The 26,153-nt window shown below is 40.4% G+C and overlaps 1 protein-coding gene across 2 annotated transcripts in view; it reads right to left on the reverse strand.

Annotated features, from left to right (window-relative positions):
• Positions 1–25,188, reverse strand: part of LOC109938341 (protein FAM110B-like) — a 52,278-nt gene extending 27,090 nt beyond the window's left edge. Inside the window, exon 1 of one of the 2 annotated variants that reach the window (XM_048595864.1) lies at positions 25,167–25,188. The gene's annotated coding sequence lies outside the window, so the exon portion shown is untranslated. Of the gene's footprint in view, positions 1–7,218; positions 7,259–25,166 lie in introns of those variants that run through there. The other variant, XM_048595865.1, reaches the window with a different exon arrangement.
• Between the last annotated feature and the right edge of the window lie 965 nt (positions 25,189–26,153).

The following is a 26,153-nucleotide window of genomic DNA, read 5'->3' on the forward strand; positions in this document are numbered from 1 at the left end:
ATCAAATGCCTTGTTGAGGTCCAAGTAGGCTACATCAAAAGTATTATTCATGCCTGGTTACCTCTTCAAAAAATTCAAATAAGTTGGTCAGAAATGACCTCCCCTGAAAGCCACACGACTGTTCTTTATTAACTCTTAGTCAAAAACAGAAATTGGTGGAAAAGCTCAGCAGGTCTGGCACCATCTCTGGAGAGAGATCAGAGTTAACGTTTCGAGTGACCCTTCCTCAGAACTGATGGTAGCTGGAAAAATGTTGGTTTATGTGCAAAAGATAGGGTGGTGAGAGGGGGGGCAAGGAGGAAATGATAAGTGGCGATAGAACCCAAAGTGAGAGAACAGCAGTTAGACAGACAAAGGAGTTGATAACGATCTGATCAGAAGGATGAATAGCTGTTAATGGAGACTGTTAGTGGTTAACAATAGGTAGTGTGTAATGGCAGACCTCCTGGTACAAGTCCCATTGGGGCTGTTTTTGGAGGCAATGTCCCAGAAATCTAAAGCCCTCCCTCCTGCCCCATTTCTCCAGCCACAAATTCATCCAGACTAACCTATTTCTATAGTCACTCACGTGGCACTGAAAGTAATCCAGGGATTACTACCTTTTGGGTCCTGTTCTTTAATCTATTTCCTTAGCTCCCTAAATTCCATTTACAGGACCTCATCCCTTTTCCGACTTACGTCATTGGTACCAAAACAGACTATGACCTGTCTCTTCACCCCTCCCATTCAGAATGTCCAGGAACCATTCAGTAACATGCTTGAGAGAGACAACAAGGTGCAGAGCTGGATGAACACAGCAGGCCAAGCAGCATCATAGGAGCAGAAAGGCTGACGTTTCAGGCCTAGACCCTTCATCACAACATGCTTGACCCTGGCACCAGGAGGCAACACACCATCCTGGAGTCTCGTCTGCAGCCTCAGAAACACCTGCCTGTTCTCCTTATAACTGATTCCCCTACCACTACAGACCCAATGTTCTGCTTTCTCCAATCTTCACTTACCCCTGTTGTTTCTCAGTTAATCAGGGTTGAACAGTGATGAAGGGAGTGAATATTGACAGCAGTGGATGGGTTGCTTTGTTCTGGATGGGGTTCAGTTTTTTTGAGTGGTGATGGGAGTGTTGCTTATACAACAACCATCACTATATTTCAATTGTAGTTCATTGGCTACAAAGCACTTTAGGGAAAATCTATGCGACAAGGTACTAACCATAATACATGCAAGTTGTTGCTTGTTAGTAACTGTAAGGAACTATGAACCTGCACTCCAAGGTCTCTTTGTTCAGCAACACTCCCCAGGACCTTACCATTAACTGTGTAAGTCCTGCCCTGATTTGCCTTTCCAAAATGCAGCCCCTCACATTTATCGAAATTAAAACCTATCTGCCACTCCTCAGCCCATCTGATCAAGATCCCATTGTACTATGAGGTAACCTTCTTTGCTGTCCACTACACCTCCAATTTTGGTGTCATCTGCAAACTTGCTAACCATACCTCCTATGTTCACATCCAAATCTTTTCTATAAATGACAAAAAAAAACAGTAGACCCAGCACCGATCCTTGTGGCACACCACTGGTGACAGCTCTCCAGTCTGAAAAGCAACCCTCCACTACCACCCTCTGTCTCATACCTTCAAGCTAGTTCTGTATCCAAATGGCTAGTTTGCCCTGTATTCCTCGTGATCTAACCTTGCCAACCAGTCTACCACAAGGAATCTTCTCGAACGCCTTACTGAAGTCCATACGGATCACGTCCACCGCTCTGCCTTCATCAATCCTCTTTGTTACTTCTTCAAAAAACTCAGCCAAGTTAGTGAGACATGATTTTTCACACACAAAGCCATTTTGACTATCCCTAATTGGTCCTAGCCTTTTCAAATCCCTATCTCTATTGCAGGTAAACAGGATAGTGAAGGCAGCGCTCCATATGCTTGCTATTCTTAGTCAGTGCATTGTTTATCGGCGTTGGGAGGCCACGTTGTGGCTGTACAGATCATTGGTTAGGCCACTTTTGGAATACTGCTTGCAATTCTGGTCTCCCTGCAATAGGAAGGATGGTATGAAACTTGAAAAGATTCAAAAAAAAGATTTACAAGGATGTTGCCAAAGCTGGAGGGTTTCAGCTATAGGGAGAGGCTGAATAGACTGGGACTATTTTCCCTTGAGCATCAGAAGCTGAGGGGTGACCTTAAAGAGATTTATAAAATCATTCGAGGCACGAATAGGGTGAATAGCTAAGGTCTTTTCCCCAGGGTAGGGATTCCAAAACTAGAAGGCATAGGTTTAAGGTGAGAGAGGGAAGATTTAAAAGGGACCTAAGGTGCAACTTTTTTCACGCAGAGGATGGTGCGTGTATGGAATGAGTTGCCAGCGGAAGTGGTGGAGGCTGGTACAATTACAACATTTAAAAGGCATCTGGATGGGTATATGAATAGGAAGGGCTAAGAGGAATATGAGCCAAATGCTGGCAAATGGGACTAGATTAATTTAGGATATCTGGTTGGCATGGACGAGTTGGACCGAAGGGTCTGTTTCCATGCTTTATATCTCTATGACTCCATGATTCTTACAGGTATCTTACGGGATGTATTTGGTGAACTTCACAATATTTCAGAATCAATTTTTTATGATTTATTGTTAAATACTGATAACCTTCCCCAGGAGAAGATCAAAAATAACAATGATGTCTTCACTTGAAAAGTCTGTTTTTTTAAAGTGAAAATCAATTGGTTGATTGACAATCAAAAGTAAGAAGGATGTTACTCATCATTAGTCAGTGCAGATGTTCATTAACTGCGCCCACTCAGCTAGACGTGAATCAGGGCATCTGTACCATGGGTGCAGCCCGATGCTGCAATCGGTCTCAGGATTAATACATTACGAGTTCAGCTGACTGACAAGGGAAAAATACTACCCTAAAGTCTGTCTCTTTCAAGAAAAAAACCTGGTGTCCACATAATATTTCCAGAGAGTCTTTTACAAGGTGCCACACAGGAAGATGCCAAAGATAAGAGATCATGGTGTTAGGGGCAAGATACTGGCACGGATTGCGGATTGGCTGACTGGTAAAAGGCAGGGATAAAGGGGTCTTTTTCAGGATGGCAGCTGGCGACTAGTAGAGTTCCGCAAGAGTCCACGACTATTCACGTTATACATTAACGATCTCGACGAAGGAACTGAAGGCATTGTTCCTAAGTTTGCAGGTGACACAAAGATAGGTGGAGGGACAGGTAGTGTCGAGGAAGCAGGGAGGCTGCAAAAGGACTTGGACAGTCTAGGAGAGTGGACAAAAAAAGTGACAGATGGAATACAATGTGGGCAAGTGTGAAGTTATGCACTTTTGTAGGATGAATAGAGGCGTAGACTTTTTTCTAAATGGGCAAAGGCTTTCAAAATCTGAAGGACAAAAGGACTAGCTCAGCATTCTCTTAAGGTTAACATGCAGGTTCAGTTGGCCGTTAGGAAGGCAAATGCAATATTAGCATTAATTTCAAGAAGGCTAGAAAACAAGATCAGAGATGTACTGCTATAGCTGTAGAAGGCTCTGTCAGGTTGCATTTGGTAATATTGTGAGCAGTTTTGGTCACCATATCTAGGGAAGGACGTGCTGGCTTTGGAGGGGGTCTACAAGAATAATCGTGGGGATGATGGGCTTTTTGTGCGAAAAACAGTTGAGCACTCTTGGTCTGTACTCAATGGACTTCAGAAGGATGAGGGGGATCTGACTGAAACTTACAGAATACTGAGAGGCCTGGATAGAGTGGATGTAGAGAAGATGTTTCCACTAGTAAGGAGCTAAAAGGCAGAACAGACTTGATGGGTCTAGTGGTCTAATTCCGCTCCTATATCTTATGGTCTTGTGGTCTCTGAAGTAAATTCATTACTTTCAAAAAAGACAGACATCCACGGACTTGGATATGGACCATACCCTTTGTTTTCCCTTCAATACACATTCTGTTACATAAGGCAGTTGGTCTGAAAGGCAGAGATGTTCGTTAACATGTTGTGCTTCTGTTAGTCTTTACCTTTAACAACCATGTAATTTAGGATTGTCTGGTATCTCTTAAGAGATTTACTATGCTATTTCAATGAATTAAAAAACAGTGACATTTAGTATAATTTAGTTGTTTCAACTTTGCATGTATAACGAGAACAAAATCCTGACTTGGAACTCTTTTGTTGTTTCTTCACTGTCAATTGGTTCAAAATACTGGAACTTTTTTAAAAATCAACATCGAGGACATATCCCACACAACATGGACTACACCATTTGCCATGCTCTCAAGAATAATTAAGGACAAACAACAGAAACAGACAATCCTGAATAAAGAACTTCAGAAATAACACAAGTACTGCTGTAGTATGCTAAGTAAGACAGACTATGGTATTCAAACAAGGCATTGGGATAAGAATTCAACACTTTATTAGGAGTCCTTCATAAGACCATGTGGTTAATGCCAATACAGAATAAATTTGCTTGGTCATCTCAGCTCACACATCCGTTGACAATCAATGGTCATGTGATCAAGCAAACTAAGTATTGCTGCCTATTTAGTGTGGACTGTTTTTAGGAATCCTCCCAACCAATTAGCAAATGTCTTGTACAGAATTCTTGAGACAAATAACTATTGGATGTTGGGGAAATGGGGAGTGACAAAGAACTATATCATTACACCCTTCTACCAAAAGATACAAAACAAGACTTAAACTATGTGGAGAATTTAATCAGAAGTCAAATAATCTTATCAACTAGTGGGGCTATGGGTTACATTTGTAATGATTTCTTTGCATTCAACAAATTGCATAAAACACGAAGGTAAATGTCACAATCTTATTGTGCTTAGTTGTTCAACTCAACCATACTGAATAATCATATAACAAGTGTACTCAGGATATTAAAAATAACTAAACCGAAGCAGAACTGTGGAAACATAAAAGGCTTCAAATTAAATATTTGAACTTGATTGTTTGATCTGCTTTTATGAAATTCTTTGGCATTTGAAAAGAAGTGCTAGTCTTTTAAAATGAATTAATGCAACTTCAAGGCCAAGTTGGTGCTGATATGATATTCTGCCTTTTTAAATATCTGCATTTGCTGTTGAGATTCATTTATTCAACAATTCAATAAAACAAAATTGAAATTAAAACTACAAGTGATCTTTGTAATGCAAAATATTAGCACTGCCTTGTCAAATCATTTTCATTTCTAAAAATAATCAAACAACTAAATATCTAGGGAAAGTCATGTAAAATTGAATTATTTTGTGATGGATCACCCAGAGAAAGTGTTTCAAGCTAGTCATGGATTTCTGTAGAAAGGGCTTTATTGAATGTGCAAATATTGATTATGCAAAAGAATTGGAGACATAGCTCACAATGATGGATCTTCTATGGCATTGTTCCCCAGATTTCCAGGAGCTCGAGTCTAGTTTCTGATGGTTACCCTTTTCCTTGTGCAAAGCAATGATCTAATAAATCTATTGAGATAATAGATTACATGGCTGACACTAATTTAGCATTTTTATTCAAATTATTCTGAATACCAAGCAAAATATTTCTGCTTCTGTCTTTAAGAGTAACACTGGTATATTGTTGTCTATTCCAATGAGCAGTATTTGCTTTGTATATTATCATGTTTTTTCTGTTGTCTGTTCACCTTAGCATATGCCCGTTCATTACCACAACAAATCTCACTCTTTACCACTCACTGATCTTTCTGTCATTTTAATAGACTAGCACTTCTATTCAAATGCCAAAGAATTTCATAAAAGCAGATCAAACAATCCAGTTCAAATATTTAATTTGAAGCCTTTTCTGTTTCCACCTATTATTCCATGCCTGCAACTGCTTCATGACTTTTGTTACAAGTGCCAAATTCTCTCCATCTTCAACTGTTTGCTACTTTCTCTGCAGTCTCTCATCTCACTGACTTCTATTTGCCATCTCTTGTCACTTCTCACTCTTCTCATTTACTTTCATCTTACCCCCTTCCACCCTATGCTCCTGCTCTTCACCAGTTCTTGCTGTCCCTCAATCTACTCATCCCAGCTTGTCTATACTCTGCACTATATAAGACAAGGTAAAGTACCAGGTTCTCAACGTACTGTTTCATTCATCAATGTTCAAAATGAATAAAGTTATCGGCTTCAATACAGAAATGGGAAAAGTTGTTAAAAAATGGGAAAAAGACCGAAGATGCTTATTTAATTGACTTTATCTCAAGAATATTGCTGTACAGCTGCAAAACCTGGGCAACATACAACTACTAAGAGACACAATACAATAGTGTCCATCTTCAGTATACACAATACAGCCATGGCAGCTCCTGGAAAGACACAATCACCAATGAAGCAATTTTCGAGGGCAAATATTCCAAGTATTCTAGTGCTAAACCAGGACAGGACGCTTTCCTGGTTTGGTCATATGACCAAGATTGAAGAGTTTTGCAGTCCTGGGGATATATTTGCATTGGAGGCAATAGGCAAAAGGTTCACTAAATTAGTCAACAAAATAACAAGGTTGACTTATGATGAAGGTTTGACTTGACTTAACTATCCGCCCTGAAGTCAAGTAGAATCAGAGGTGATCTTATTGAAATCTACAAAACATGGAGGCACTGTTTCAGGTAACCAGCCAATCATTTAGGGCTAAGATAAAGATAAATTTCTTCACTTAGTTTTGTGGATTTTTGGAATTTACTAGAGGGTTGCAGTTACTGCATTGGTCAAGACTGGGATTATAGAGATTTTTGGTCTTTTAGGTTTGTGGGAGCAGGTAGAAAAATCAAATTGAAGGTCAAATTTAATCATGATCACATTGAATGGAACAAACTTGATGAATGGTGTCTATTCCTACTCCTGTCTGATTTCCTTGTGATCTCGTTCATGGGAGGTGGTCCAGGCCAAGGGACTAGCAAGGCACCTAACACTCTGATACAAGGATATTGTCAAGATACAACTGGAGAGTCCCAACATCATGCTCAGTGGGAAATGCAGGCTGACAATTGATACAAACAGTGCCATCAGCTGTGGTCAGGAGTCTGCCACAGCCATGACATGTGGTTCAGAAGCTTCAAAGCTAATGCCAGCCCTGCAAACAAGGCATTTGCTGCAATCACTCTGCACCACTGGCCTTACAGGCATCTGTGGCACACTTTGCCTTTCCAGAATCAACTTGTTCAACCAGTTTAAAAAAATGTAGCAAGTGATTTCATCTGACCTCAGGAAGACTGAGAGGCTGGACCCCCATCATTTCTCACATGCTGCATACAGATTTGTTGCTGTGTTGCCCTAGAATACAACATGATGACACTTCTAAATTATGTAATTAGCTAAAATTGCTCTGGTACACTTTGAGGACATGTAAGGTGTTGTATTAAATGCAAAGTGTTTATTTCCCCAATAGTAAAACACATCATTATTTAAAACGCTGTGTGTAAGCTGTTGTGCAAATTCTTCAGGCTGTACAATAAATTAAGGGAAGAATCACACAGAATAAATATTTGTGGTTTTATCAATTTGAGCAGGAAACGCATACACAAAATCCAAACAAACCCATAAACTAAATGCATGATATCGGAGCTAATGCCGTGCACGTGTACTTGTTTCGTTCCCCATTATACACAAACAGGACAAATTTTAGGAAGGAATGCATTGGAACTGATCTTAAAAAGTATTTGAATAACAGATCACAACCTACTAAGCAGGGGAGCAGAGGTTATCAAATTTCAGCTATAATGAATAATTAATATCAGTACTACCCGGTTTTAAAACTTTGCTTATGTCGTGTACGTATACATTATGGAAAACTGTTAAAAATAATAAGCAGTTAACATTCAGAAAATTTGTTTTGTGCAGATGTATTGAGCAGGCAGTGTCCCTGTAGATCGGACATTAAGATGAAGATGCCTTCTGAAAGACATGCACAAGTGAAACAGTGTCTCCCTGGGGTCAAATCAGAATACTCCGATCACGTGTCGTGGAAAAACTAATCTGGACAGGCTTCAAAATGAAAACAAACACAACCTTTATCTCGCATTGCTGCTCCCACATTAAAATATCTTACTGGCATGAAGTGTGTTAAGTTGAAGAATAGAACTACATCTGATTCATAGACTGCTGCATGAATGCTGATAGCCTTCTATCACAAATTTGATTTAAATGAAGAACACAACTCTTTTAAGCTAGTGATTAGTGCAATCTCGGCTATGGTACAAGCAGAAGCAAATCATACATCTGTTACCTGGGGCTGTTTGTCAGAGTCATAGCTCATATTTGCAAACTGTCCATATTAAGTGTATTTTCATGAATGTGTGAAGGGATGCCCAATGGAGCATCTAATTTAAACTCTTGACATCTGGATGTTCCTGCTTGAGAAAGGTGGATAACAATTAGATAACTTAGAATGCATTGTGCAAGTATAGCGAAGTAACCTGTGGAAGTAATACGCCAGTGGCACGGATATAGATATAAGGAGGTTGTTTCATAAGGAGGTTGTTTCCATTTTTGCAAAAATATTCATTTTACCAAATCTGACAACTACATTAGTTGGTCGCCAAACGGCTAACATAGTCAAATATTAGTTAAATTAGTTAAAAGTTAATGTGAGGAGATGACAGTCTAGTGATATTGTTGCTGGACTGTTAATCCAGAGACCCAGGAAATCATAGAATCTGTACAGTACAGATACAGGCCATTTGAGGCATTGAGTCCGCATTGATCCTTTGAAGAGCATCCCACCCAGACCCAAATCTCCAACCAATCCCTGTAACCTCACATTTCCCATGGCTGATCCACCTAACCTGCACATCCCTAGACACTATGGGCAATTTAGCATGCCCAATCCACCCAACTTGCACATCTTTGGACTGTGGGAGGAAACCGGAGCACCTGGAGGAAACCCACGCAGATACAGGGGGAACTTGCAAACTCCACAAACACAGTCGTCCGAGACTGGAATCGAACCCAGGTCCCTGGTGCTGTGAGGCAGCAGTGTTGAGCACTGGTTAGGTTGAAATGTTGGTGGTCTGATTAGTATGTTTGCAGACAACACAAAAGTTGGTGGAGTAGTGGATAGTGAGGAAGGTTATCAAAGGAAATAGCAAGATATAGTTCGGTTGGAAAATAGGACAGAGAAATGGAACGGAGTTTAATCTGAACAAGTGTGAGATGCTGCATTTCTGGAGATCTAATGCAATAGGAAAGTATACAGTAAATGGGAGGACCCTTAGTAACATTGCCATACAGAGAGGTCTAGAGGTGCAAGTCCATTGCTCTCTGAAAGTGGCAACACAGGCGGATAAGATGATAAAGAAGGCATATAGCATTCTTGCGTTCATCAGATGGATCATCGAGTAAAGAAGTTGGCAATTCATGTTGCAGATTTTAGTTTAATCCATGGCTGTGCGGACCAGCTGGCGGGAGTATTTGCTGATAGAATTGCAACAAGACAAGTTTAAAGATAAGTCCCCACCTGGTTCAAGAAGACCACCATCATCCCGGTACCAAAGAAAACACATGCAATGTGCCTCAATAACTACTGCCTGGTGGCGCTGACCTCCAAAATTATGAAGTGCTCCGAGAGGTTAGTCATGGCTCACATCAACTCTAGTCTCCCAGCCTGCCTACTGGCACAGGTCTGTGGCAGACGCCATTTCCCTAGACCTAGACTCATCCCTGAAACATCTGGATAGTAACAATATCTATATCAGACTTCTACTTATTAACTACTTATCCGCCTTCAATCCGCCTATAATCCCAAACAAACTAATCTCCGAACTCTGAGACCTAGGTCTCTGCTCCACAACTGTATCTTCAACCTCCTGACCCAAAGAGTGTAATCAGTGAAAATAGACAACAGCACCTCCTCCATGATAATCCTCAACACCAGTGCCTTGCAAGGATGCATTCTTAGGCCCCTACTGTACTCCCTTTACACTTTGACTGTGCGGCCAAATTTTGTCCAAACTCCATCTACATGTTCGCTGATGACACCACCGTTGTAGGCCAAATATCAAACAATGACGAGACAGAGTACAGGAAGGAGATAGAGCACTTAGTGACGTGAAGCAAAGATAACAATTTCTCACCCAATGTCAGCAAAACTAAAGAACTGATCATTGACTTCAGGAGGCAAGGAGGAGACATGCCGCCACCGCCTTCCCCCACCGCTCCCCTCCCCCCCCGCCCCGCCCCGCGCGAGCGCGCGCGCACACACACACATCCCCCAATGTGCTGAGGTGGAGATGGTCGAGTGTGTCAAGTTCCTAGGAGTGATGATCACCAACAATCTGTCCTGGACCAGCCATGTTGATGCAACAGCCAAGAAGGCACAACAATGCCCAATGACTCTTCTTCCTCAGGAGGCTAAGGATATTCAGCATGTCCATAAGGACCCTGACCAACTTTTATAACTGCACCATAGAAAGCATTCTGTCTGGATTCATCACGGCTTGGTATGGCAACTGTTCTGCCCAGGGCAGTAAGGAACTGCAGAGAGTTGTGAACACAGCCCAGACAATCACGTAAGCCGACCACCCATCCATGGACTCCATCTGTACTTCTTGTTGCCGTGGAAAGGCAGCCAACATCAAAGATCTCTCCCACCCCAATTATAATCTTTTTCCAACCTATTCTGTCGGGCAGAAGATACAAAAGCTTAAACACGTACCAACAGATTCACGAACAGCTTTTTCTCGGAACAGAACACACTGCCGGACAGGTGGTGGAAGCAGATACAATAGCAACATTTATGCAGACACATGAACAGACAGGGAATAGGGGGCACGGACCACGAGCGGGCAGATAGGATTAGTTTAGAATGGCATCATGGTTGGTAGAGACACAGTGGATTGAAGGACCTGTTCCTGTGCTGTGCTTTTTCTATATTCTAATTTGCTGAAATGAATTTATCTGGAAAATGTGAAAAACAATTTACGCGAATCGAGGGGTATTAGAAAAGTAAAATAAAAGTTGGTTTCATCAGGAAAGGAGCAGCTGCAAATATTTCGGGCTTTGGATCTTAATTAAAAGGAGTGGAAATAATGCATCAGTTTGACAGAACCAACGCTGCCAAACTCTAGTCTCCCAAGAAACATATCTTGGAAATGTGTAATTTTGTTTTGTAGTCACATTCCTATGTGCAAAACTGAGTCAGCCACTACAGCAAATTCAACAATGTTGCAAGTCCTTGCCAATGTTAGCAGGACACTTTGACAGGAATCGTCTCTCTATATATTTTTTTAAAGCTTTAAACAGATTATTTTCCATAAACTAAGGAAAACGATGCGCACAGAAATAAGCATTAAGCAAATGTTAACTTAGAATTGACAGTGACCTTGTTGAAATACAGGTTCCACCCATTGTGTTCTTGTATTTATTGTATTTACCTTTATGGCGTCAAAGACAATGGAATATGACTGCAATAAAATGAAACAGCATTCTTGGATGTTAAATAAAGAGGACTGCTGATTGAAACAGAACATATTCATGCCAACAAAAGATAAATTCCTTACAAAGGTTTGTATTGAAGTCGCCACTGCTGGGGTGACCTTGTCCCAGTGAACATGATAGCACAATTTGAACAATACTCAAAAACATCAACTTGCACTTTACAGTGATAATGCCTTTAGGATAAACCTAATAATATATAACTTGATTTATTTCTCACCTCACTGCACCTTCAGCCAGCAATGTGAATGTCTGATGCCTCCTCACTGTCTACGATGCTGTCTACTTTAGTGTCATCTGCAAACTTACTAATCACTTAGGTATCCGTCACATTCCTCTTCATCTGAACAGATCCTGTGTACACATGAGGCTTGTCCATCGGGGATGGCTTCTTTAAACATGTTTAGGATGGAAGCTAGAGAAGTGCAGCATCATGAGGATATCTGTAGGCTTGTGGTAGAGTGAGGTATTGAGCTGTCCATCCTTGATGGAGATGCAAGTCTGATGGTGGGATGAAACTTGTTGATATCTTTATGTAGTTGTTTCAGTGATTCCTTGCCGTGAGTGCAAAGGAAGAAAATGTCATTGGTATATCTGGTGTATAGTGTTGGTCAGAGGTCCTGTGCAGCAAAGAAGTCTTGTTTGAACTTGTGCATGAAAATATTAGCATATTGGGAAGCAAATTTGCTATCTTTATGTATCTTTGGAAGGGAACAGAAGTCTCTTACGTGAGAAGTACATAGGACGAGAGTGCAGAGGAAGTTCAAGAACTGGATCAAAAGTCTTGGGATCAGTCTGTTGAGTTCATGGGTGTTCCCTTTGGTCGGATTGGCAGAAAGTAGTCTGTGGGGCTCCTGGTTGTTCAGTTGTCGGTATACTTCCTTGCAGTAGTCCGTTCTATTCTGTATGATGATGGCTCCTCCTTTGTCTGGTTTGATGACAATGTTGTGATTTGTCTTGCTGTCAAGCTCAAGCCGTCAGGAGATGCATTTAATGCCAGATTCATCAGCTGCGCTGACAAGGTAACACAGAATGTCACCCAACCACAACACACCATCCGTGCTCTCAAGACCAATCACAACATTGTCATTAAGCCAGCACATAAAGTAGGAGCCATCGTCATACAGAATAGAACGGACTACAGCAAGGAAGTATCCCGACAACTAAACAACCAGGAGCACTACGGACAACTTCCTGCCAATCCGACCAAAGAGAACACCCATGAACTCAACAGACTGATCAAGACCTTGGATCCAGTTCTTCACAGTTTCCTCTGCACTCTCATCCTATGTACTTCTCATGTAAGAGGCTTCTACTGCCATCTGAAGATATACAAAGACAACAATTTGCTTCCCAATATGCTAATATTTTCATGCACAAGTTCAAATAAGACTTCTTTGCTGCACAGGACCTCCGACCAATGCTATACACCGAATATGTTGACAACATTTTCTTCCTTTGCACTCATGGTGAGGAATCACTGAAACAACTATGTAGCAAAATCAACAAGTTTCATCCCAACATCAAACCGACCATGGAGTCTTCAGAATCAGCCTCATTCTTGGCCACACGCATCTCCATCAAGGACGGACACCTCACTACCTCACTCTATCACAAGCCCATGGATAACCTCATGATGCTGCACTTCTCTAGCTTCCACCCTAAACATATTAAAAAAAACCATCCCCCACAGACAAGCCCTGTGCATACACTGAATCTGGTCAGATGAGGAGGAACGCAACGGATGCCTAAAGAGTTTGAAGGACGCCCTCTTAAGAATGGAATATGATGCTCAACTCATTGATCACCAGTTTCAACGTGCCACAGCGAAAAACCACAATGACCTCCTTAGAAAACAGATAGGGTGCCCTTCGTCGTCCAGTACTTCCCCGGAGCAGGGAAACTATGCTATGCTCTTCGCAGCCTTCGACATGTCATCAATGACAAGGAGCATCTCGCCAACTTCATCCCTACACCCCTATTTCTTGCCTTCAAACAACCGCCAAATGTTAAAACAAATCATTGTTCACAGCAAACTACCCGGCCTTCAGGACAACATCGACCACAACGCCGTACAACCCTGTCATGGCAACTTCTGCAAGACATGGCAGATCTTCAACATGGACACTACCATCACATGTTGGAACACCACCCACATGTGCACGGCAGATACACATGTGACTCGGCCAATGTTTATCTCATTCGCTGCAGGCAAGGATGCCCCAAGGCATGGTACATTGGTGAAACCATGCAGATGCTACGACAACGGATGAATGGACAGCATGCAACAATTGCCAGACAGGAATGTTCCCTCCCAGCAGGGGAACACTTCAGCGGTCAAGAATATTCGGCCTCAGATCTTCAGGTAAACGCCATCCAAGGAGGATGTCAAGATACACAATGCAGAATCGCTGTGCAGAAACTGATAGCCCAGTTTTGTGCCATGCAGAAAGCCTCAACCATGATCTTGGGTTCATCCGGCGCTACATGTAACCCCACCATACTGTTCTTTATCTGTAAAATCTTCCTTATTGTCCTGTTTTGATACCATCGTCTTGATAAATTGTCATGATCTCTCTATCTTAATTAGTGTGTACAGTTTTGGATTGGTATGACTTTGGTCAAACCCTCGGCATGCGACCCTTATGCTTATCATGTTATTCCAGGGATTTGGTTGTCTCCAGCTCCACCTTATTTTTACTTTTTTGTAATTATTGCTTTGCCTCATTTAATTGTTTTATAGCTCATCCTTTTGCTCATTATTCAGCTGGTCACACACTACTCTCACTGTCTAACACTTCGGATCACCTGCTGGGACTTATTATCCAACACTCCACTTACAGTATTTGTGTGATCTTTTGATCTCTCTGCCCTTGATTTCTCTGCCCATAAATTCTGTGTCTGCGTGCTTCTCCCTCACAAAGGGGCCACGCTCCGAAAGCTTGTGATTTCAAATAAACCTGTTGGTCTATAATCTGGTATCGTGTGGCTTCTGACTAAATATTCGATATAGAGGTGTCATTTCCCCAGATTTGAAATGCTGTGATGCGACGGTGTTGGAAAATAGGTTAAAACTTCATTTTGTTTGTTGTTTTAAAATACTTCTAACAGAGTTTGCATATACATGGTTAGATTTGTTTTTGTTTTTTGTGTAATAAACACCTGTTGTGTGGTTAAAGAAAACCTACAGCCCCATGTGCTTATGTTTGAAAGGATGACCATCATGTTAACTAAAATAAATAGTAACACATGATCTGCCTTATGCAGTAGTATTATCAGCTGATAGCATAGCACGGATTCAGATGGTGTGTGAAAATGACAATTCTCCACTGGGAAGCTCTCTTTTGAGTAAACCTATATTTTTTGTTTCACATACTAGCAAGCACAGGCCAATATCATCAATAGAATGCTGTAGTCTAAAGAGTTTTGTATAAATTTAATTTAGGAAGGATGGGAAGCTAGGGAAAGGTGGTGAGATGGATCTGTTAGCTCATGATATAATTGGCACCATTGGGAGTGTTGACACGAATTCAGGAAACCAGGATGTGGAAATGGGAACAGATGAGAAATGATAAAGGCATGAAGTCAGTTGTATGAGTAGTGTACAGGCCCCTAACAGTTACCATATGTAACAGTGGAAGAAAGAAGAAATAATGGGAGTTTGTCAGAAAGGCATAATCATCATTATGCAAGATTTCAATCCACACATAGCCTACAAAAATCTGAAGAGAAAGGGTATCCTAGATGAGGAGTTCATACAGAATATTTGAGATTGTTTCTCAGAACAGCACATGCTGATGTTGACCAGACAGCAGGCTGTATTAGACCTCGTATTGTATAAGGTAGAGTTAACTAACAATCTTAGTGTAGATGCCCCTAGAGAGGAGGGGCCATAATATTATTGAATTTTACATTCCGTTTCAGGAGAGGCAAGTCCTCTACATTTCATTTTTTAAAAAAAACTTATACAAGGACAATTATGACGGCAGGAAATCAGAGCTGGCTAAAGTGAAATGGTATATTTAGTTCAAAGGCTAGGTTAACCAAGATGCATTGGCAAAAATTTAAGGGGATATTTCAGAATTCAAGAAAGAAATATTTGTGAGTTTAAAAAAAACATCCATAGTTAACTAGAAACGTTAGAAATAGTTTCAAGAAAAATCATATTGCAGTGCAAAGGCAGATGGCAAAGCAGAAAATTGGAAAGAAGACAAAAACACCAAAGGCTGACTAAGAAATTAAGAAGGAGTAGAAAACAAAAAGAAAAAAAAAGAGTACAATAGAAAGCTAGCCAGAAATATAAAAGCAGGGAAGAGTTTCTGCAAATACTTTCAGAACAAAAATCATTGAAGTGAATGTTGGTCCTACAGAAAGTGAAACTGGAAATAATAAAAAAAAGATGGCAGATGAATCAAACGGGGTATTTTATACTGTTCTTCATGACAGAAAGTGCAAGTAATTTGAAAGAAATAAACTTGCAGGGTTACATGGATAGAGTGAGAGAATAGAACCAACTGGGTTAGCCTAGAGAGAACAGGCTCCAAAATGGGCTGAATGGTCTCCTCCATGTGCTGTTATGTCTATTAGTCTGCTGTTGTTGCTAGTGCTCCAGCAATCACTAGTTGTCAACCTCACCCTGTACCTCCTTTCCACCTCTGCTCAACCCCAAATCCCTCTCTAAACTCCAAATCCCCAGTTTGCTCCCTCCCCACTGTCCTCAGTCCCAGTCACTTTCCAACTTGTCTTCAATTCCACAAACTTCATTCTAACGATACTTTTGTCCCTTCCTGCTCCTAGGTATTCTAATAACCAATCCTCTCCCTGTTCCATCTCTGATTACTGCCAATTCCTTTCCATGAAGTTTATCAGCACTCTGCTAGTTCTGTTTCCTGGCACCCCGAAACAGTGGCCTGCAGCAGCAAGGGATGATGTCATGGAGCCAGAGGCTTCTCTGCAGTGTGTGCAGTCTGAGAGAGTAGGAACAGGACAGTGGCCGTTCAATGTTCAGAGCCTGATGTTTTCCTAAATTGGGAGGGCTAGCAATCTTTGGAGATTGTTGTAAGCCATGGTATTTGAATGGCTGATACACTGCTATTACAAGTGGACATACTTTCAACTATTCACTCAATTAGTGCCAACTATTCCATTTCACTGTTTGCTCCATAAACTGCTTATTTTTAGGCTGACATGTTAAATGGCTTGTTTCCAGCCAGTTTAAATGCCCATGAATTGTTGGTTTCCTGTTAGTCTGGAAAGGGTGTGGGGAAAGGCTGTAACATTCAGAAGCTAAACCAGAACAAGCTGCCTGTATTAGGGGAGAACAGTCAATTTAAAGCCAATTGATTTTACACACACAATGCAATCTCAGCCCAATAATGTAACAAAATCAACATGCATGAAATCATTAGTTGATTTTATGAGCTGGATTTCACTCTCCCCTGCCATGAATTTCAGGGCTCGGGCTTGGATTTGGGGAAGAGTCTGCCTGCTGTCCCATCTGAAGTTTTACAAGGGAGTTAAGGCCCATTGAGTCACTTACGATTTCAATTGATAACCATGTAAGAGTCTTTTCCTGCCACCAGTATTGTACCTGTGACAGAACGGTCCATGTCATGCAAAATATGCAGCAAGCATCAGCTACTGTCAGGCAATGGAGGAAACTAGAGCCTTCAGAGGCACAGTGGGGTGGCCCCAATCCTGTTTAACCCTCTCCCTTTACTTCTTAAACAGAGTCCCACAGTCACCTGTCTGTACTCCCAGAAGCAGGTATAACACCCATCTAATGCCACTGGAACTACAAAGCTACAAGCAATTGGATTGACTGGCAGCTCTCTTGGGTGGAATGTTCTTCCAAGAAAGGGTCACAAGTCTCGTCATTGAAGTGAGAAACACTGCTCCCAGGGACCAATCACCAGGAGAGTGGGTCAGCTCTGACCTCAACATTTCGGTCATGGCTCCCCACAAAATTCAGCTGTGCTGCAGGCGAATTCTGTTTCTTGATACGTGCTCTACAACAGAATTCAAATTTCCATTATTACAAAACTCCAATCATTAAATGGAACTTTTCCAAATTCTTTTTTGTTTTTTAGTATTTATTTGCTGTACAGTTCAGCAAATCATTCTTAAATTCTCACCTTCAGATGTCAAAGCTAAGACTTTTGTGGAGTTTTGCATTTACTGAAGAATCAAAATTATCGCTCCTGTTCGAAATTTTTTAAAATGCTAACACAAATTGGTGCTCCAATTTTTCAGTATCGTTCTATGTATAAACTTGGATTCAATGTATGATTTTTTTACTGGGCCCCAACAGTTTCATCTAAAACTAATTCCTTGGCTGATCTCTTACTATTGCAATTAGGCAAAGTACAACTGTTATGAAAAGGAAATTACCGAGAGAGGAGAGACCAGGCTATGAAAGGATTTGCAAACAAGAATCAGAGTTTTAGAGTCAAGATGTTGTTTGACTAGGAGCCAGTGCAGGTCAGTGATCCAAGAGTTTTTTTTGTGGAATGGTTAGAACAGGGTCAGAGCTCTGGTGACTTCCAGTTTGAGGGTAGAACGTGGGAGACCAGCTAGGAGTATGTTGGAATAGTTGAATCTAGAAGTAACAAAGGCACGAATGAGGGCTTCAGTAGCTGATAAGCTGAGCCAGGGGCTAAGCCAAGTGATGTCAGGGAGGAGGGAAGAAGCAGACGCAAAGGATGGTACAAATTTGAGGTCGTCCCAAGATCAAGCATAATATCAATTCTGCAATCGGGGCTGTGTTACCAGAGATGAGGTTGGAGCACAGAGCGAGGGAATGACATTGAGATCAGGGCCTGAAAATAATGAAGTCAAAATAATTTAACTCAACCCAGATGTCAGATCTTGCTGTCTGCAGAATGGTACAGCTCCCCATCAAAACTCCTCTAACCAGGACAGGAGATACTGGAAAAAATGTTTTTTTTTCCCCCCCTGAAGAAAAGCTCGAATTTCTTTTTCCCCTTTGTAAATTGATTTTTTTCTTTATTTTGATTTTTCCAATTCTCATCCTTTCTGAGGTCAAATTCAGACTGGGATAGAATTTCACAGAAGCACTTGTCTTTCAATAAGTTACCCGGCTAATTAGTGTTCCTTTGTAAGCCTCGACATGACTGTTGAATCACTGTTCAGACCCTCCAGTTTGTCCAGTCCATGATATTTACAAATACTCTTCATAAGGAAAAAAAAACTTTAACTCAGAACAGATTTTGTCTGTAGCAGAAGTGTGAAGAAAGTATGTATATATTAGGCTATAAAACAGGCTTCACTTCTGTAAACTTTGAGGGGAATGAGGATGCGAAATGGAGACATTTCGGCAGTGAAGGCTGGGAAAGCAATCCAGTATTGCTTTAAGTTACTTTGCCTTGAAGCATCAAACTTGGTGCAACAGAAGCATTACAAAAAAACAACTTTCAGGAAATGTACTCTTGCTTTAAATTTGAGTTAAATAGTTCTATTTAGTATCTAATTCAGTGAATCCAATCATATTCAAATAGCAGAGATGAATCAAGATTAAATCTGAAAATCTAAAACTAAATGTATCTTCCTAGTATTAATTACAGTTACAAAAACAGAAATTGTCGGAAAAGCTCAGCAGGTCTGGCAGCATCTGTGGAGAGAAATAGGAGTTAACGTTTTGGGTCCACTGACCCTTCCTCAGAACTCACTGAGGTCACTGGATCTGAAACGTTAACTCCAATGTTTCTTCACAAATGCTGCCAGAGTTGCTGAATTTTTCCAGCAATTTGTTTTTTTTTCTCAGTTACAGCATCTGCACTTCTTTAGGTTTTGTTTAATTGTAGTTACCTCTATGGAAGAATATTACAAGAATGAATGTATTATAAAGCTGCACTATAAACAAACCCAGCTTTGGAAAACATTTCCATTACTAAAAATTCCAACTCCATCACCACAGTCACTCAAACTAAATTATCTCAGACAGTATAGGCTGTTCAGCCCCTTGAGCCTATTTTACCATTGGATAAGATCATGGCTGATCTGATTAAGACCTTAACTTCCATTTTCCTGCCTGCCCTCATAGCCATTGATTCTCTCCTAGATCAAAAATCTAACTCTGTATTAACTGCATTAAGTGGGAGTCGGATAGCTTAGTTGGTTGGATGGCTGGTTTATGATACAGAGCGATACTAACAGCATGGTGGACACTGACAAATGTCACTTTTATTTAGATAATTAGATTTCAAGTATAAAAACATCCCTCACCTCTTCTCTGTAGTTAAGCCAAGTAGTTTAAATGGTTAAACTATAAACGTAATGCAATGCCTACGCAGCCAATAGTAGTTTAAGGTACTGTCCACATCTAAAAATGTGGAAATGTTAATACACCTACCTGTTTACCTCTTAATGCTATGAACACCCAACTGTTTCTGGAATCTGAAAATTCATTTTACAAAGCAGCACACACACCTCTTCCTAGCTCTGCAAAATTCTGAGTCCATTTGTACATAGTCATATTCCATCCTTGTCACTTTACGCGATAGTAAAGCCTGTCGGTGTTTCTACAGAGCACCCAAGTTTCAAACGCTAAGTCAGCTTTCCACTCAAATAATTAACACTCATTCACTTTCAGTTATTGGCAGACAACTGCCGCTGCCAGGCAGTTTCAGTTAAAAGGGCTCCTTAAAACTTAATGCTGGTGGTTACGTCAGAATCTGACAATTTAAATTAAACGTTGAGAAAATGTTTGCAGAAATAATCTCACCCCACACCAAATTCTGAAGTTATTTCTCATACCGCATCACAGACATTAGGTTCCCACTGATGTTACATTTTCACTATCCACTTAGGTAACAGTCAACGTGTGCTAGGGCCACTAGATATTACTGTCAATATTGTGGAATATAAATGGCTTCCTAATTCCTTTCTGGTTTCAGCATTTCCAATTGAATGCTACCCAGTGTGCCATCTAACAGTCAATTAGAACATTCCTTCAAATGCTCCTCACAATTGACAATATGAATAGAAAATCAAAACTGAGCTTCAAGATACAACCAGGTTAACCAATTTAATGTCCAATTACAAAAGGAATGACACTCCTGAACCACACTGAAACAGGATTTACAAATTCTACGTGTTCACTGAATGACTTACAAAATGAAATGCAGGAAAAAGTGATTCTGTTCACCCTGACGCATTTTAGCAATCAGTTGGATTCAGTGTTTTGGTTTCTGTTACATTACTCTGGTATTGTTGAGCATTTCAGGGAAGATGGTAGGTGGTAGTGATATCACTGGACTATTAATCCAGAATCCCAGTTCTGAGGTTATGGGTTTGAATCCCACCATGACAGATGATGTGTGAATTCAATTAAAAAAAAACAGGAATTAAAGAGCTGAGTTAATGGTAACTATGTAACTAAAAACCCATCTGGTCTACTGGTGTCCTTTAGGGTAGGAAATCTGCCATTCTTATCTTGTCTGGCCTACATCTGACACCAGACCTATGGCAAAATAGTTGACTTTTAATTGCCCTCTGGACAAATAAAGATTGACTCCAAGTGCCCAAATCCCAATTACGAACAAAGTAAAACATTTTTGTCAATACAGTGTGAAGCTGGAGGAACACAGCAGGTCATGCAGCATCAGAGGAGCAAGAGAGTCGACGTTTCAGGCCGAGACCCTTCACCAGGCCTGAAGAAGGGCCTAGGCCCAAAACGTCGACTCTCCTGCTCCTCTGATGCTGCCTGACCTGCCGTGTTCCTCCAGCTCCATGCTGTATTGACTCTGACTCCAGCTTCTGCAGTTCTTGCTGTCTCCGAGTGACTTAAAACATTCATGTGCTTTAAGCAGTAACGTTTTATAAATTTATTTCTCACTTATTTGAATGTATGTTCCACTAGCCTGACTTATTAAAGAATATTTCAAGTGCACATAATCTTTACCATCGATTACTTTACACACCCCGACTAAAGGGATTTCATTGTAATTTATCTCATGCATTTCTAAAATGAGTTAAATTAAAAGTTGATGTCTCTTTTCGTATTCACTGAGGATGCATGGTTCCGGACGTTAATTTCACTATGTCATAGAGTCAAAGAGCTGTACAACACAGAAACAGAACCTTCAGTCCAACTTATCCATTCCGACCAGATATCCTAAATTAATCTATTCTGATTTCCCAGCATTTGGCCCATATCCCTCTAATCACTTCCTATTCATATACCCATCCAGATTCCTTTTAAATGTTGTAATTGTACCAGCCTCCATCACTTCCTCTGGTAGCTTAATCCATACACACCCCACCCTCGGTGTGAAAAAAAGTTGCCCCTTTATATCTTTCCATTCTTATCTTAAACTTATGCCCTCTAGTTTTGGATTTCCCTACCAGGGAAAAGACCTTGGCTAATTACCCTATCCATGCCCCTCATGATTTTAAAAACTTTTATGAAGTCACCCCTCAGCCCCAGCCTATTCAGCCCCTCCCTATAGCTCAAACCCTTCAACCCTGGCAATATCCTTGTAAATCCTTTCTGAACCCTTTCAAGAATTGACAATATCCTTCCTACAGCAGGGAGACCAGAATATTGTCAAAGAATTGGCAAATATTTGGACAACAGGATTACCTTAGTTTTAAAAAACAGGATGTGGAACACTTAGGTGCAGCATGTATTCTTCACTACAGAAGTGATGTTATATCCCTGAAGAAAATGTAATCCAAATTTACAACAATTAATTCACACTTGACAGCTGTGTCATACTATAGGAAGCATATGTACTAAGTACGGGACTAATTTATAACAGCAAACACTGAGGGGTGATCTGATACTGTTTGAAATGATAAAAGGAAAAGACAGAAAAAGTATACATACACCAATTCCATAGAATGTAAAGCAAAGACAAGAAACCATAATCAAGAGAAACTGAAGATCGTCACAGAGAAAGATTCAGATACTTCTTTATCGAAAGGGATACTGGAATATGAAATGTTGTGCCACTAATAGTGATCAATGTTAAATTGATTTCAACTTTTAAAATGGCACTGGATAATTACTTGAAAACATATGTAAAAGAGTACAGGAAGAAACTACAGGTCAGTGTAGGCAACATTGATAAGAAAGGTCAAATGGACTTATGTTTCTATCCATTACAATATGTCATCATTACCCAGTGCTTAACATTTCTCACTTCATTTGGTAAATATGGGAAAAGCTCCCAAAAACTTGTGTTCTGCCTGCAGGATCTGAATTTTATAGGGCAGATTGGAAATTTTTATCATCAGCAACAACATTAAAATATGAAGCCTAAGAAAGGTAACTTCACACCCAAGTTTGATTTATTATCACACAGTGTATCCTTATTAAAGAGTACTTAAAACCCCAGGAGTCCATTTTGTTAGGGCAAATTTTCATTTTTACCTTTGTGCAGTCAAATTGGTCATTTGAGCATCTTCCAAGATTTTCTTTGCTAGAATTCGATCCAATGGTTTGATGCAGTGGCATTTCCTACCTTCAGGACAGGAGAGATGTAAGCATTCAACATAATTTCAAAAAGGTTGATGCTATGGTTGGTGGATCATTTTTAATCTTGTGATAGCCTTAGAGGGAACAGGTTTCAGTTCACAGTAAGTTGTCTCCTTATGGTACCTGTCTTTTTGTCCTAAGGACAAGGCACAAGCATTAGGGGAAAGGCTTAGTAATTTTAGACAATACTTCAGCTATTACTGTGTTTAGAAGATCCAGGTGTGGAAGACACATGAAGACAAACGTATGTTTGCCTGTAATGTCCCTTCAGAAGCTTTTCAACCCAATTTTCTACCTTCTGTTTATCAGGGGTAGATAACTTAAAATAGGAAGGAAATTTCATCCAACAGCCTGATTTTCAGGTGCTGGAGCCTGAACATCAGGCGGTTTCCATTTTAAAATGGCAGGCAGTTCATTTCAGCAGTTGCATTAAATTATATTTTCTATTTGCATAGGATAGATGCAATTTTCCACTCTCAATGTGAACAGGCTAAAGGCTCCTGGCTAAATCTGGATTAAGGTAACTAGTTGCAAACAAAACACTTTCTTTTGAGTGTTTTTAAAATTGCAGTTGCTATTTGAATCTTAATGATACATATGTTGGAACGTCCTTACACACAGTCTAGGCTGCAGTGCAAAGAATGGCTGCTTGGATGAAGTATTATTGTTTATGGAATCATACTCAGTATTAGTATTCAGAAGGCTGTATCAATTAGAAGAGAACAAAAGTACTGGGGGAAATTAAAGGGTCCGATACCGCCTAGATAGTCTATACCAATTGTACTTTTTACTTCACTGATTTTACTTTTACAAGGAAATCTTGCTAATTCAAGATCAAGGAACCAAAGATGACAAAAACGAACGGAGTGTTTTTGCCATTCTTGCATTAATTAATATTTCAGCACTGTACTACTCACAGCTAAAATGAATTTTGAAAGATACTATCTTTTAATCAAAAAGCTCACAAACAAGTAACTCAACTGGTCTGATCTGTGAATTGCACCAAGTCTAATCCCACATTTGTAATGGTATGATGAAACTCATTTAAATAGTTACCTGACACACCCATGGAATACAGCAATACATACAGTCTTACATACATTGTGGCTGTGATGCTCACTGCTACACTACTTTCCAATTTAATAAACCTACTTTTGTTTATGACCATATCTGTCAGACCAGAATCACCATGAGGAAATTCAGCTTGCATGGTTTTTTGTTTTTGTTGCGCAGAGACTAACCTTTTGTTTCCCCCGCCCCCCAAAATAAATAGTTGCATGATTTTCACTTTGAATGAAGCATTTGCGTCATTGTATACCAACTTGGATTGAAACAAGGCTAGTTCTGTTTCTGAAAGGCATGTTCCCAATTCAATTCCCTCTGCTTCCGATGGCTGCAATTTATGTTTAGTTCCACACACACACACAACGGTCGATATCTGATATATTACTCAAGTTGCCAGTGCTTCACGTCTATGCCTTGACATAAGTGTTGGAAAGTCCTTCGACAAGAGAGTATCATGGTGAAATAACTGCACAGATGCCAGTATCCCATCACCAAGTCACCCTTCATTTAGTTCAGAGTCAGTCCCTTGAACTGAGATTCTAAATCCCCTGTTTATATTGGTCAGCCAGGGTTTCCTGATTGGCCCAAGTTAACAACTCCAGTCAAGGATCTCAGTCAACAAGGTCCACCTGGTTCTAATTGCTAAGTATGGGTTAGATCAAGCCTGATCATGAATATTCGTTTTCCAGCAAGGCTCTTCGTACAGGAATCAGGAGAGGGAATCATAACTAATTTTATTGCGTCAGACGAACAGTAACTTCTCCTGACAGGAAATATAAACCACTTGTATTTACAGAGCATCTTTCATATCATCAGAACATTCTTAAACCCTCTATCAACAACGGCATATGTTGAATTCTAGTCATTGTGTGAAGAAATGTGGCAGCTATCCTGGATACAAGTCCCTCAAGCTGCAATGAAAACAATGGCCAGATAGTGAGTATCGCTAAAATACATGTGAAGGTATACATTTTGGTCAGGATAGCAGGGAGAACATGCATTCATATGCAGGAACCCATTCTCTGCAAGCAAAAGCAATACATTCAAGCTTTTTGCCCCCCGCAATGACCTAGAAGCATAGAGGACCTAAAGCTGACTAACAAAATCATTCAATGAAATAGGACCCATCTGTAATATAGCGCTACTATCCCTACCTCTGAATTTAAAGTTCCATGTTCAAATTCTACTTGCCATAGAGTCATAAGCATGGAATCACACAGCACGGAAACAAGACGTTTCAGTTCAACTTGTCCAGGCCAGCCAAATTTCCCAAACTAAACTATTTGTACTGACTAATGTTTTGTCACTCCATGAGATCACTATCTAACTCCAAATATTCAGATTTGCTCCATATCCATTAGCAATAGCCAAAATCTATCGATTCCAGATTGAAAATTAACTATTAACAAAGCACCAACTGGCTCCTAAGTCTAGCTACTCAATTTTAAAATGCTCCTCATTTCCAAATGACTCCATCATGGTCTCTACTATCTCTTCGACTGCTACAGTTTTTTGAAATGACTGTCACCTTCAATTCTGGTCTTTGGACATTTTTCTTGTCTACTTCCTCTTGCATCGTGATTACATAGCTCCTTGAAATTGGGATCGCAGGAAGACAGGGTGGTGAAGGCAGTGTTCTGTATACTTGTCTTTATTAGTCAGTGTACTGAGTATCGCAGTTAGGAGGCCAAGTTGTGGCTATACAGGACATCGGTTAGGCCAATTTTGGAATACTGTATGCAGTTCTGGTCTCCCTCCTATAGAGAGGATGTTGTGGAACTTGAAAGGATTCAGAAAATATTTACAAGGATGCTGCCAGAGTGACCTTATAGAAGTTTATAAAATCATGAGGGACATGGATAGGGTGAGTAGGCAAGTTCTTATTCCCAAGGTAGGGGAGTCCAAAACTAGAGGACATAGGTTTAAGGTAAGGGGGGAAAGATTTAAAAGGTGTTATAAAGCGGAGATTCACACCTTTCTGAGAACTAAAACCAAAACACCCAAACAGTAGCATGTCGCCCTATAATAAAAAAGGAGTATGAAAAGTGGTGGAGAGATAACACAGTGTGCAGCTGGAGGAACACAGCAGGCCAGGCAGCATCAGAGGAGCAGGAAAGCTGATGTTTCGGGTCGAAGAAGGG

Source organism: Rhincodon typus, chromosome 4 (assembly GCF_021869965.1).
Source record: "Rhincodon typus isolate 14 chromosome 4, sRhiTyp1.1, whole genome shotgun sequence".
Lineage (NCBI taxonomy): Eukaryota > Metazoa > Chordata > Chondrichthyes > Orectolobiformes > Rhincodontidae > Rhincodon > Rhincodon typus.